This window comes from Ranitomeya variabilis, chromosome 4 (assembly GCF_051348905.1).
Source record: "Ranitomeya variabilis isolate aRanVar5 chromosome 4, aRanVar5.hap1, whole genome shotgun sequence".
Taxonomy (NCBI): domain Eukaryota; kingdom Metazoa; phylum Chordata; class Amphibia; order Anura; family Dendrobatidae; genus Ranitomeya; species Ranitomeya variabilis.
This window is the reverse complement of record NC_135235.1, coordinates 688,881,882-688,895,803: the sequence shown is the minus strand read 5'-3', so window position 1 is coordinate 688,895,803 and position 13,922 is coordinate 688,881,882. Positions and strand designations below refer to the sequence as shown.

Below are 13,922 nucleotides of genomic sequence, written 5' to 3'. Positions count from 1 at the left end.
CAAAAACAAATCTCAAAAAAACAGACAGACCTCCCTGGGAGCTCTCTCAAAATCATACGAGGACTTCCCCAACCTATTAAGTCCTATTAAATCTAGGTCTCCACTAAAAGGAGATGAACCAAATCCTTCCTATCCAAAACAATCATATATCCCGACATATAATAAGACAATTAAAGGAGGGCTTGGCCCAAAAAACCCAACAACTAAAACAAATCCCAGCTCACCTTCTTTCAAAAGTGACACTAAGGCCATGTGCACACGTTCAGTATTTTTCGCGTTTTTTTCCCGCGTTTTTTCGCTATAAAAACGTGATAAAAACGCGAAAAAAAACGCTTACATATGACTCCTATTATTTACAGTGTATTCCGCATTTCTTGTGCAAATGTTGCATTTTTTTCCGCGAAAAAATCGCATTGCGGAAAAAAAAGCAACATGTTCATTAAATTTGCGGAATTGCGGGGATTCCGCACACCTAGGAATGCATTGATCTGCTTACTTCCCGCATGGTGGGCAGATTATGTGCGGTTGGTACCCAGGGTGGAGAGGAGACTCTCCTCCACGGACTGGGCACCATATAATTGGTAAAAAAAAAGAATTAAAATAAAAAATAGTGATATACTCACCTTCGATGGCCCCGGAGTCTTCCCGCCTCTCAGCGGTGCATGCTGCCGCTTCCGTTCTTATAGATGGTGTGTGTGAAGGACCTGCGATGACGTCGCGGTCTTGTGATTGGTCGCGTGACCGCTCATGTGACCGCTCACGTGACCGCAACGTCATCGAAGGTCCTGCACACACACCATCTATAGGAACGGACGCCGCTGAGGAGATCGGCTGTCTGCAGGTGAGTATAACCATTTTTTTTATTTTTTTATTATTTTTAAACATTCTATCTTTTACTATTGATGCTGCACAGGCAAAAGTAGGTTTGACAAGTGTGACCAACCTGTCAGTCAGTTTTCCAAGCGATGCTACAGATCGCTTGGAAAACTTTAGCATTCTGCAAGCTAATTTCGCTTGCAAAATGCTAAAAAAACCGCGAAAAAAACAGGAAAAAAACGCAAAAAAAAAAAAGCGTATTTCTTGCAGAAAGCTTCCGGTTTTCTTCAGGAAATTTCTGCAAGAAATCCTGACGTGTGCACATACCCTAAAGGAAACACCAAACCACTGACGCCATCTGTGATACCTACAGAGGAAATGGACACCACTAAATCATATAAAATAAAGGGTCTTAGTGACCAAGAGAATAAAGCTAACCCTTCTACAGATGAGTCAGATAGCCTTTCAGATGATTGCTCACCTAACAATAGCCCAGAGAACCAGAGGATTTAAAAGGATCACGCTGCCTCCATTTTACCAACGGCAGCCCCAACTCCCTCTTTTATCCTAGATGAATATCTTGGTTCCAGTAAACAGTTTACTGGAACCAAGATATTCATCTAGGGATTTTTGGCTGGCCTCTTTAAATCCTTCAGTGACTCTATGAGAATCGGGCTTGAGACATACGCTTAGGCTCTCCAGGAGGCATGCAGTAGCTTCAATCAGAGGTTCGAAAAAAATGAAAAAAGGCTGACTCTGGTGGAGAAGGATACCATTTATCTTTCCAAACAGAACTCAAACCTGCAGGCAGAAGTTTTGTCTCTCAAAAACAAATTAACCAATCTGGAAGATCGTAACAGGGGGAACAATTTAAAGATTAGAGGCATCCAGAATCAGTTCCTCAAAATGATCTCTCAGGCTACATGAAAAACTTATTCAAAAAATTGTTACCCAATTTGTCAGTGTAATACTATTGTAGGAACTCGAGGATTTTGATAGCGTGGGGCAATGTGTTCATAGAGGGGTTTCTTTAGTGCAAATAGTGTATTTGTACAACAGCAATAACACCCAAAACAATATACTGATAACCCACAGTGACCTGCAATGAAACAAGTCCTTGAAACATATACAGCAAATCAGCAGAGTTCTTAAGGCAGAGTCCTCAGCAAGGTGATCAAAAGGTGAGTGTGGCAGGTGACGTGGTGCAGATCCAAAACACTGTCGGTGCAGAAAGAGTCAAATTCAGGTATGAAGTAAACACAGGGAAGTCCAGAACAAGTCCACACGTTAATCCCAGGTGTGGCATGAACACTGGTAAGTCCAGAAACTAGTTCACAAGTTGATTCCAGATGTGGCATAAACACAGATAAGTCCAGAAACAGGTTCACATTAAAGTATTATACTGGTGTTGGTTCCAACAGCTCCCACCGGGGGGGGGGGGGGGGGGGGAGTAAATGAAGGATTAAGTAGCAACACACAGTCCAGAAGCATAGTCCAGAAACACAGTTTAAAAACACAGTTCTTACCAGGAGGAGTGAGCCAATAGTTAAGTCCCAAAGTCAACAGACTAATGATAACATAGAGAGTGTAGCTTACATATACAGAGAATGTCCAGAGCCAGAGGTAGAGGCACACTCAGAACAAGCAGCTGAGCTGAAGGGGAATAGAAGCAGAATACTCCAGCAAGGAAACTGACACCTGAAGCGGGTTTTAAACAAACGAACAGGAAGTAGAGCAGACAAAAACAGCAAACTCCATCTTAACAAAGGGCAAGATCATTCACAAGGTGATTTGGAAAACCCGGAATACTGACAGTCAGATTTGGAACTAAATATTGACCGTATCCACCGTCTCCCATGTCCCCATGGGATTCCCCAGGATAAACCAGGAAATACCATCCTCAGAATTCATTTTTTTTAAACCAAAGAAAGAATTTTAAAAAGCATCATAGAGAGGGGCTCCTTTCCTGAACCATATAAAATAGTAAGATTTTCTCAGATTTCTCAAAGGCAACAATGGATGCACGAAGGTCCTTCAAAGAAGTGACTTCAAAACTCAGAGAACTTAGGGTTCCCTACAGGTGGGGTTTCCCCACAAAGCTCCTGGTTTCATATAACAACAAAAATTATCCAATTAACTCACCCCAAGAGGGTTCAAGGTTCATACATTTTCATTATGGAATAACCAGCGTTTAAGGATAAGGGTTAGGAGGGGAAAACATTCTCTTTATATTGTCAATCAAACTCTGAATAATGATGTCTTGGTGGGATCTTAGCCACAAATTATTGGGTTGCTTTTTTTCCCTCACACTAAAAGTACCGTCACACAGTGGCACTTTGGTCGCTACGACGGTACGATCCGTGACGTTCCAGCGATATCCATACGATATCGCTGTGTCTGACACGCAGCAGCGATCAGGGACCCTGCTGAGAATCGTACGTCGTAGCAGATCGTTTGGAACTTTCTTTCGTCGCTGGATCTCCCGCTGTCATCGCTGGATCGTTGTGTGTGACAGCGATCCAACGATGCGTTCGCTTGTAACCAGGGTAAACATCGGGTTACTAAGCGCAGGGCCGCGCTTAGTAACCCGATGTTTACCGTGGTTACCAGCGTAAAAGTAAAAAAACCCAAACAGTACATACTTACATTCCGGTGTCTGTCCCCCGGCGTTCTGCTTCTCTGCACTGTGAGCGCCGGCCGGCCGGAAAGCGAGCACAGCGGTGACGTCACCGCTGTGCTTTCCGGCTGGCACAGACACAGTGGAGAGAAGCAGAACGCCGGGGGACAGACACCGGAATGTGAGTATGTACGGTTTGTTTGTTTTTTACTTTTACGCTGGTAACCACGGTAAACATCGGGTTACTAAGCACGGCCCTGCGCTTAGTAACCCGATGTTTACCCTGGTTACCCGGGGCCTTCGGCATCGTTGGTCGCTGGAGAGCTGACTGTGTGACAGCTCTCCAGCGACCACACAACCACTTACCAACGATCACGGCCAGGTCGTATCGCTGGTCGTGATCGTTGGTAAATCGTTATGTGAGACGGTACCCTAAGGTAAGATACCAACTGGTTTGGAGTCCTCCAGGAAAACTACTATTGTTTGTAAGTTAAACTGTTTTGGCACACGTTAAAAGGCCAATTGTAGTCTATAATTTTTTTCTCTCCCTTTTTCCTTTACTAGTAATGCATTGTCTTTTATTTGTTAATAAATATTTTGTCATACAATGTTAGGGGTCTCAATAGCCCCAATAAGAGATTTGCTGTATGGAAAGAGATTAACCACACCCATGCTGAGCTTGTATGTTTGCAGGAGGTTAAAATGGCAATTGACCACCAACCAGTCTTCCAACACAAAAATTTTTCCCATGTATTCAAATCGTGTTCTTCCAAAAAGCAGGCGTCATCACGATGGTAAGTAGCCCTGTCCCATTCCAGTTTATCAAGCAGATAACAAACTCTTTAGGTAGGTATCATATCCTTATATGCCCAATAAATAACAAGCCTTGCACAGTAGTGAATATACACTGTGTTCCAAATTATTATGCACAAAGAGTTTAGGAGTGATAAGGTTAGAATTTTTTTGTTTGTCATTTAAACTCATTGATGGTGGTGTGTGTCAGGGCTCTTTATATCACTGAAAGCAATTGCAGATACCTGTGCAAATTAGTTTGGCAGGTGTGTCCAAATAAAGGCAAGACTACTTAAGAAGGCTGTTCCACATTATTAAGCAGCCTACATTTTTTGCCAAAATGGGAAAGAAAAAGGATGTGTCGGCTGCTGAGAAGCAACAAATTGTGGAGTATTTAGGACAAGGCATGACTACAATCAACATTGCCAATACACTTCATCGTGATCATCGCACAATCAAGAAGTATGTAGCTGATTCCCAGCACACACGTGTGCGTGCTGATAAGGAAAAATTGAGGACTCTTTCCAACAGGCAATTGCGTAAGGTTAAAAAAGAGCAGCTGCAAAAATGCCTTGCAAAAGCAGCAGACAAGTTTTTGAAGCTGCTGGTGCCTCCAACGTCCCCAGAACAACAAGATGCAGGGTCCTTCAGAGGTTTGCAGCTGTGCATAAGCCATCTTGTCGACCACCTCTATCCACTGCACACAAGCAGAAACGGCTCCAGTGGGCCAAACGATACATGAAGACTGACTTCCAAACTGTTTTGTTCACTGATGAGTGCCGTGCAACGCTCAATGGTCCAGATGGATGGCTGGTTGATGGTCACCCCATGAAAACACGGCTAAGGCGCCAACAAGGAGGAGGTGGAGTAATGTTTTGGGCTGGAAACATGGGGAGAGAGATTGTCGGCCCCTTTATGATCCCTGAAGGGGTAAAGATGAGCTCCATAATCTATGTGGAGTTTCTAAAACAACACTTCCTGCCATGGTTCAAGAGGAAGAACCGTGCTTTCCGCAGCAAGATCATTTTCATGCATGATAATGCACCGTCTCATGCTGCAAAAAACGCATCTGCATCTCTGGCTGCTATGGGCATAAAAGAGGACAAACTTATGGTGTAGCCACCATCTTCCCCTGACCTCAACCCCATTGAGAACCTCTGGAGCATCATCAAAAGGAGTGTCTATGATGGCGGGAGGCAATTCACATCTAAGCAACAGCTCTGGGAGGGTATTCTATCCACATGCAAAACAATTGAAGCAGAAGTCATCCAAAAACTGACAAATTCAATGGACGAGAGAGTTCAGAAGCTTCTTTCGAACAAGCGGTCCTATGTGCAAATGAAACATCACCTAGAATAAAGTTTTCTCTTGAAAACTGTTTGATTTCATTTTGTAATAAGCTGATAATAATGCTTATAACTTCACAATTGACCATTTTTTTGTTCAAAATTTTAAAAAAAGGTTGAAAACTCTGCTGTGCATAATAATTTGGAACATGCATTTTGAGTGTTTTTTTTTTTTTTAAAAAAGATACTGTTTTCATAGGCAGTTTGTTCCAAAACATTGCAATTATACTAGATTAGTAGATGACTGGAAAATAACAATGACTGCAATTCAGATAGGTAATTTAGAGAAAATATGAGGAAATATTATTTGCATAATAATTTGGAACACAGTGTATATATGTCCCAAACATGCGACACATATTTCATTCCCGAACAAATTACAAAAGAAAGTGAACAAAATCAAATCCAGGGATCTTATACTGTTAGGAGATTTTAACATGGTTCCTGACAGCACTTTAGACTCCTCCTCCTCAGTTCGCTACAAGGCACTGGCGCAAAAAAATTGGCTAGTTCAGAATGAGCTCTACTATACCTTCCGATGCTTAAATACCTCGTTCTGCGAATATTCCCACTTTTCAGATGTGCATAAGACGTCCTCCTGCATAGACTTAATTCTTACAAATATATTTACCCTGACCAAGTTTAAAAATATAAAATTTCTGAAGAAAACTTATCTGATCATACACCAGTGCTTGCAGGATTTCTCTTGGGCCCCTCTCCTGAATTTACTCATCTCTGGAAAAGCAATCCAACATTATTTAAAATCCCAGAATTTAAACTTGAAATAGAAAAACTTATAAATAACTACTTTAAAGAAAATTTGTCTGACCAGATAGACGCTTTCACACTGTGGAATGCGCATAAGGCAGTCCTCAGAGGAGGCCATAATCAGATCTCGTAAAGATACAAAAAAAGGAACAAATAAAAAATTACCAATCTGCAAGCCCAAATAAGTGAAAAAGAGGAACAATAAAATAATCTGAAAGTACCTTCCACTACTATCCAGGCAGAAATTTTAAATCTAATACAAAATTTAAGATCAGAAATTTTCCAAGAATACGAATCAGTTATCAAAGCTTCAAAGTTTACAGTATACTCATCTTTAAACAAGTCAACTAAATACATGATGGCAAAACTCAAAAAAGAAAGAATTAATAGAAGAATAAACAAAATTACCTCCCCTTCAGGAGAAGCCAAGATGCCCAAAAGGACATAGTCAAATCCTTTGCAGAGTTCTTTCACAACTTATATAACCTGAAAGATAACCCTTCAACTCCTACCGTAGATCCAAACTCCACTAATGCCTTTTTAATGGAAATCAATCTCCCAAAAATAACTCAGACAGATTTGCAATATATTAATAATCCATTCTCAGAGAAAGAGATAGTTAGTAGTAATGAGCGAATATACTCGTTACCAGGGTGGATTTGATTTAAATCTAACTGATTTAAATCACGATTTAAATCACTAGTCAGTAAGGCTTGATTTAAATCAGTGATTTAAATCAAAGTTTCTACCTAAACTAGTTCTTGCTACTTTAACATGCAAGTAGATGAAGATTTTTAGAATCACTTTTTATATTACTTTTTTCTCCCCAGTTTAATGGGTTAATCATTCATATTTGGACACCACTGTTCTGTTGTACTTAGGAAGGAGAAAAATAATCCTGACCTTAATAACAATTTAAATAGATTTATTCAACTGAAACAATAACAACATTACAGCATAAGTTATTTGCTTAAACAAACATCCATGTTTGTTAACTAATTTGGCTAAACAATATATATATATATTTTAAGAAACTTAGACTGTCAGCCCAGCCGACACATGAAAAACTTAAATACTACTGTCCCTGCTGTCCTCTGTAGCTCACTTGTCGTCATCTTCATCATCATCATCTTCTTCTTTGTTCCTATTCATAATCTGGAAAAGAAAAACAAGCTTTCCTGCTTTATTGGGTCCCAACCGATTTCTCAATTTAGAATGAATGAGTCCAAAGGAAGAGAATATTCTTTCAACGCCTGCAGAAGAAGCTACTGCTGTTAAAAGTGAAATCATTACTTGAACAGTCTCTAAATCCAAGCGCTTAAGTGACTTCCACCAGTTTACTGGTGTGACCTTCCTTAAAATATCTTCAGCAAACATATATTTCTTGAATGGTTCCCCCTTAGCTCTGAAGTTTATTATAGTTGGCATTAAAGATGGATGATTGCTGGATACCCATGTCATAGCTAACTCCTCTTCCTCAGCACTTAAGTTTTGACCCTGATATTGGATATTGACAATATTTGCCAAAAAATGAGCTGGAGTCAGTGCTTGTCCCATTCGTTTGTTTACTGCTTGTAATTTAATTCTGTCCATGTGTAGTTCTGTTTTTAAGTGTTCACTCAGTTCCTTCCAAATTTCAACAGCATCCGCAATAAAACAGCTATTTTTCTGTATTTTGTTTAAAGCTTGAGAGATGGGTTTCAGGAAGCTCAGCATATGTTCAACATTTCTCTTAAGCCCAATGTTGAGGATTTTGGCCGTGACAGTGCCATCTATTTTATCTCGATTTTCTTCACAAAGTGTCATCAGAATAGGCCAGTTTTTGATATACTGCTCAAAACAGTCCCCCACAGAGTTCCATCTAACATCTTGTGGGAGCGTTAGCTTGGTTCCACCCATCCTTTTCAGAGCTGCTGCAGCAAAATGATTATTACGGTAGTATTTAGCAATTTCAACAACATTAGCCTTTATTTGTGGAACACTTAAGTCTTTGGCTAAGAGGTGCAGCAAATGAGCACTGCAACCATATGTTATTAGCAGCTTTGTATTCCCTCCCTGCTCTTCTAAATCTCTTCTCATCTTGGATACGTTTGCAGCATTGTCAGTGACCAAACTGCGTACTAGACATTTGAATTTTTGTTCACATGTCGTTATAGCTTTTACTGCCACTTCTTGTAAGTATTCTGCTGTGTGTGCATTTCCTGACGTATCAGTTGTTTGTGCAAGGAAGACTTTACCTTCTTCTGTTGTTATACAAGCACATACAATAGGATCATTGTGGACATTACTCCACCCACCAATACTTAGGTTAACAATTTTACCCTCCAGAGCTGTTGCACATTGCTCCATTTCTCTGTCATACACTTGATCCAGCAGTTTCCCTGCAACATCAGCTCTGCTGGGTGGACTGTATCCTGGTCTCAGTGACTGAACCATATTAATGAAATGTGGGTTCTCAGTCAGACGGAAAGAAGAGTTCGTTGCATAAATAAACTGGGCAATTTTTTCATCAATCAACTCTTTTTCTAATCTGCTAGTTCTTATCACAAACCTATCTATGGTGGTTCCAGGAGGTAAAGGTTTTTTCTTCCTTTTGGGTGATGGTGATATGTGGCTGTGGGTGTCTGATGATGATGATGCTGCTGCTAATGAAGCACTATCCTGGATGGATAACTCTGAAACTGTAGAACAGGATGATGGTGATCTTGGAGGTGGATAGTTTCCAGAATCCATGAATTCCCCTAAACAAAAAAAGTCAATGCTGTTATTTTATTGTTTATACAATTTCTGCTTATTGTACACAACACATCACTGCCCCTGCCCCAAAAGGAATATTTGTTTTTCTTCATAACTGTACCAAATGACAGTAACATGCAGTAATAATAAGAAATATAATTTTTCTCACACATGACCGTTCAGTCTTTAGAAATAGGATTCAATAAAAATGTTTACCAACCTGAAGATCCTGCCTGTTCAGAAGTGTTTCTTTGGTCATCTTCATCACCGCACTTCTCATGATGTTGCCTCATTCGCGCCACCAGGCCTTGCATCTCTTAGTTGCATCATTTGCATTTTGCACGCATGCCTGCCTTACCGATAGGCGAAGGAGCTTCATTAAAATATTCCCAAACTGGGTCTCTTTTACGGCCTGCTGCCATTATAAGGAAAGAATGTAATAAACCTCAGACCGTATCGTACACACAAACAGATCCAGACTTGTCTGTCTGTGGCTATGCTGCAGTATTGTGCTCAAAGTTTCACTTTCATTTTCTTGTCTGCTTGCCCTTCCTCCTCCTCACACTTAGATTCACATTCTTCTTGTGTTGTGCAGATCTATTCCACTCCAAACAATCAGAAACATATTGTCTAACTTCTTGGACTTGGCACTGAAGGGGTTGATTCTGTATTCATAGGTTTGTAGAACAATAGGATTAAGGTCTTTTTCTCAACTCTGTTCATGTTGTAACATTTTTGCCGTGAAGAAGAGGCTGGGACCTCTGCGGAGTCAAATTCAGTTTTGAGAACTGCGTAAGTAAAGCGAGCGTCTGTGATAATATAGGAGAGAAACTGCCCACTAATCCTTCAGAAACCTCTGGAAGAGCATGGCATTGTGAATGTTACACATATACAGCCTTTATTCTACGGAGTTAAGCAACTCAGCTTTATCTCATGATGGAAGAACCTTTGGATGGTAAAACATTTTCCTCAAAAAGCAGTTTATTGAAAAAAATCCGATTTAAATCAAAAAAATCCGATTTAAATAAAAAAAATCCGATTTTTTTGATTTATTTAAAAAAAACATTGATTTTTATCCACCCTGCTCGTTACGTGAAATTTCCCGAGCACGTTCGGGTGTCCTCCGAGTATTTATGACTGCTCGGAGATTTCGTTTTCATTGACGGAGCTGAAAGATTTACAGCTACTAGCCAGCATAAGTACATGTGTGGGTTGCCTATTTGCTAGGGAATCCCCACATGTAATCAAGCTGGCTAACAGATGTAAATTATTCAGCTGCGGCGATGAAAACTAAATATCCGAGCACTAAAAAATACACGGAGGACACCCGAGCATGCTCGAGAAATCTCGAGTAACGAGTATACTCGCTCATCACTAATAGCACAATCAACAAATTAAAGACTCAAAAAGCACCTGGACCAGATAGCTTCTCTAACGAAGATTTCAAATCATTCTCGAAACTGTTGGCCCCGCATCTGGTCTCTGTCTTTGAATTGGCATCCTCTTGAAGTTCATTCCCCAAAGAGATGTTGGAGGCAGTGATTATTATGATCCCCGAGTGGGTACAGAACTACACACCAATATCACTTATTAACAATGATATTAAACTCTACTCCAAAATACTTGCGGATTGTTTAAAGAACATTCTCCCTTATCTACTGTCAGAAGACCAAATTGGCTTTACAGAAGGATGTCAAGCCTCAGATGGGATCAGAAGGGTAATAAATTTAATTAACATAGCTAAAACTTCAAAATCCCAAGCAGCCTTTCTGGCACTAGATGCAGAAAAGGCCTTCGACAGGTTGAACTGGTCATATTTGAAAGCGACTCATAATAAACTTGGCTTTGATCACAAATTCCTCTCCTCGGTCTTTGCACTTTATTCAGAACCCAGTGCTAGAATTTATGCCAATAACTCATTATCAGAGCCAATACCCAAACGTATATATGAAGAGGTGGGAGTCCGACCTTGGTACAGACTTGCGAACTGAACAATGGGACAGCGCTATAAAAAACGCATACCAGTCAAACATTTCAATGGCGTTCCACGAGTCCTATTTGAAAATTATGACAAGATGGTATCAAACTTCCATCAAATTGTCACATATAAATCAGGAACACTCTCCCTTATGTTGGAGAGACTGCGGACAACGGGGTGATCTCTTTCACATATTTTGAGGTTGTCCGAAAATAAAAAATCTCTGGTTCCAGGTATCGCGCCATATTAACTCCTTTTCTGAAAACTTTACGATCACCCCCTCAAAGGGCGCTTCTTTCCCTTGACGTGGAGCAATTTGACCCCTCGGTTAGATATATCATCATACAGATCCTCCTAGTTGTCAAAAATGCATTGGCATTCTGGTGGAAAAAAGCCGAAACACGCAAACTCTCAGATATTTTGGACAAAATTCACCAACATAGCACTCGGGAATGGAGATTTGCGGCTAACAATAGCAGTGTTTACAAATATTCTAAGAAATGGAAGATCTGGAACAGCAAATTTAAGGTTTAAAATTGCCATTTTGTGCCTCTTTCCTCGGAATTGTATACATTTAAGTATGACATCTACATACAACATTCTTCAAATTGCAAATCAGTATTTGTTTGTTAGAGACTGTTACTAGGGTTCTCTAATTTTATTGATCCCTTCCTCTGTCCACTGTTAACCCTTCCCTTCCCCTCCCTCATTTCCCTAATCCTGGTTTTTAATACAAAACCTAATAAAAACCTAATAAAAATATTTTAAAAAGAAAAATGGAAATATGGGAGTACAATTTTACTGTGCAAAAAGGGAAATAATAAAAGTGCAGATGTGCTGCTAAGTACTAAACTGAAAATTATCCCAATTGTAAAAGATGCTTTTTGCTGTTATTGTGAACATGTAAGCAAGTTAAAGATTAAATGATGTCTAAAAGGCCTAAAGTTAAAGATGACAGATTTCCTTTGTATTTTAGATATAAATATATATTGGCATTTTTTACATTTTAAAAAGTACAAAAAGGAAAAGGGGGTGATGAAAAAGTTTGGGCACGCTTGGAGATTTGTGTGCTCAGTTATCTTTGACCCGGGTTTCACACCTTAATTAGCTTGTTAGGGTTAAGGCTTGTTCACTATCATTGTTAGGAAAGGCCAGGTGATGCAAATTTCCCAGCTTTGTAAAAACCCAGCCTCCTCTAACCTTGTGCCAAAAAATAGCAGCCATGAGTTTTAAGCCGCTGCCTAGCACTCTGAAAATGGTGGAGGCCCACAAAGCAGGAGAAGGATATAAGAAGATAGCAAAGCATTTTCAAGTTGCCCTTTCCTCAGTTCTAAATGTAATTATGAAATAGCAGTTAACAGGAACAGTAGAGGTCAAGATAAGGTCTGGAAGACCAAGCAATATATTTCTAATATTAGTGTGCCAGTAATGGGGAGTCTTCACATACCTTCACTTGCAGAGGTTTATGCCAAATATATGGCAGTTCTGTGCGCACAGGACCTGTGATGAGATCACAGGAGGGGAGGAGTCAGGGGTCACATGATCAGGGGCCTCAGTGTGTGCAGGACTCTGCTGTGCTGGTTGTCATGGTGCTGGATGAGGGGAAGTTTATGTGTGGGGTCAGGTGGGATTTACAGTCTGAATGTAGCAGAGCCGTGTGTGTACGAGGTGTAGGGAGCTGAGCCGTGTGTGTACGAGGTGTAGGGAGCTGAGCCGTGTGTGTACGAGGTGTACGGAGCAGAGCCGTGTGTACGAGGTGTACGGAGTGAAGCCACCTGTGTACAGGGTGTGTTGAGTGGAGCTGCGTGTGTACAGGGTGTATGGTGCTGAGCCGTGCATGTACAATATGTACGTAGCAGAGTTGTTTGTATATGGACAGGAGCCATGTTTGTACGGAATGGAGCCGTGTGTCTACGACATGCAGGGGCTGGCTGGCAAATTTTAGCCTGGGGGGCAACCACACAGCAGTGGCCCATGAGTCGCGGCCCATCCTAAAGGGGTTGTCGGATCTTAAGCTACATGTCTAAAGTCACTGTGTGTGAATCCCCATATCGTGCACACTGAGAGGATTCTCTGGTGCCGGCGCCGGGAACAGGTGGTCTTGTGACTGCAAGCATGCGAATGAATATATATTATATATTATATATATATATATATATATATATATATATATATATATATATATATATATAAATAAAACACACAGTCCTACTGTATACAGTGACAGTCACACACACAACCCCACTGTATAATGACAAGCACAGCCTCACTGTATAATGACACACACACGCACAACCCTACTGTATAATTAATGACACACACACAGCCCCACTGTATAGTGACACACACGCACAGCCCCACTGTATAATGACAGGCACAGCCCCACTGTATAATGACACGCACAGCCCCACTGTATAATGACAGGCACAGCCCCACTGTATAATGACAGGCACAGCCCCACTGTATAATGACAGGCACAGCCCCACTGTATAATGACAGGCACAGCCTCACTGTATAATGACAAGCACAACCTCACTGTATAATGACACACACACGCACAACCCTACTGTATAATTAATGACACACACAGCCCCACTGTATAGTGACACACACGCACGCACAGCCCCACTGTATAATGACAGGCACAGCCCCACTGTATAATGACAGGCACAGCCCCACTATATAATGACACGCACAGCCCCACTGTATAATGACAGGCACAGCCCCACTGTATAGTGACAGGCACAGCCCCACTGTATAATGACAGGCACAGCCCCACTGTATAATGACAGGCACAGCCCCACTGTATAATGACAGGCACAGCCCCACTGTATAATGACACGCACAGCCTCACTGTATAATGACACGC

The 13,922-nt window shown here is 40.9% G+C and overlaps 1 protein-coding gene across 1 annotated transcript in view; it reads right to left on the bottom strand.

The window, feature by feature from the left end:
• The window catches only part of LOC143767685 (uncharacterized), a 52,516-nt gene extending 39,956 nt beyond the window's left edge, over positions 1-12,560 (bottom strand). Inside the window, exon 1 of the mRNA XM_077256169.1 lies at positions 12,501-12,560. The gene's annotated coding sequence lies outside the window, so the exon portion shown is untranslated. The remainder of the gene's footprint in view (positions 1-12,500) is intronic.
• Between the last annotated feature and the right edge of the window lie 1,362 nt (positions 12,561-13,922).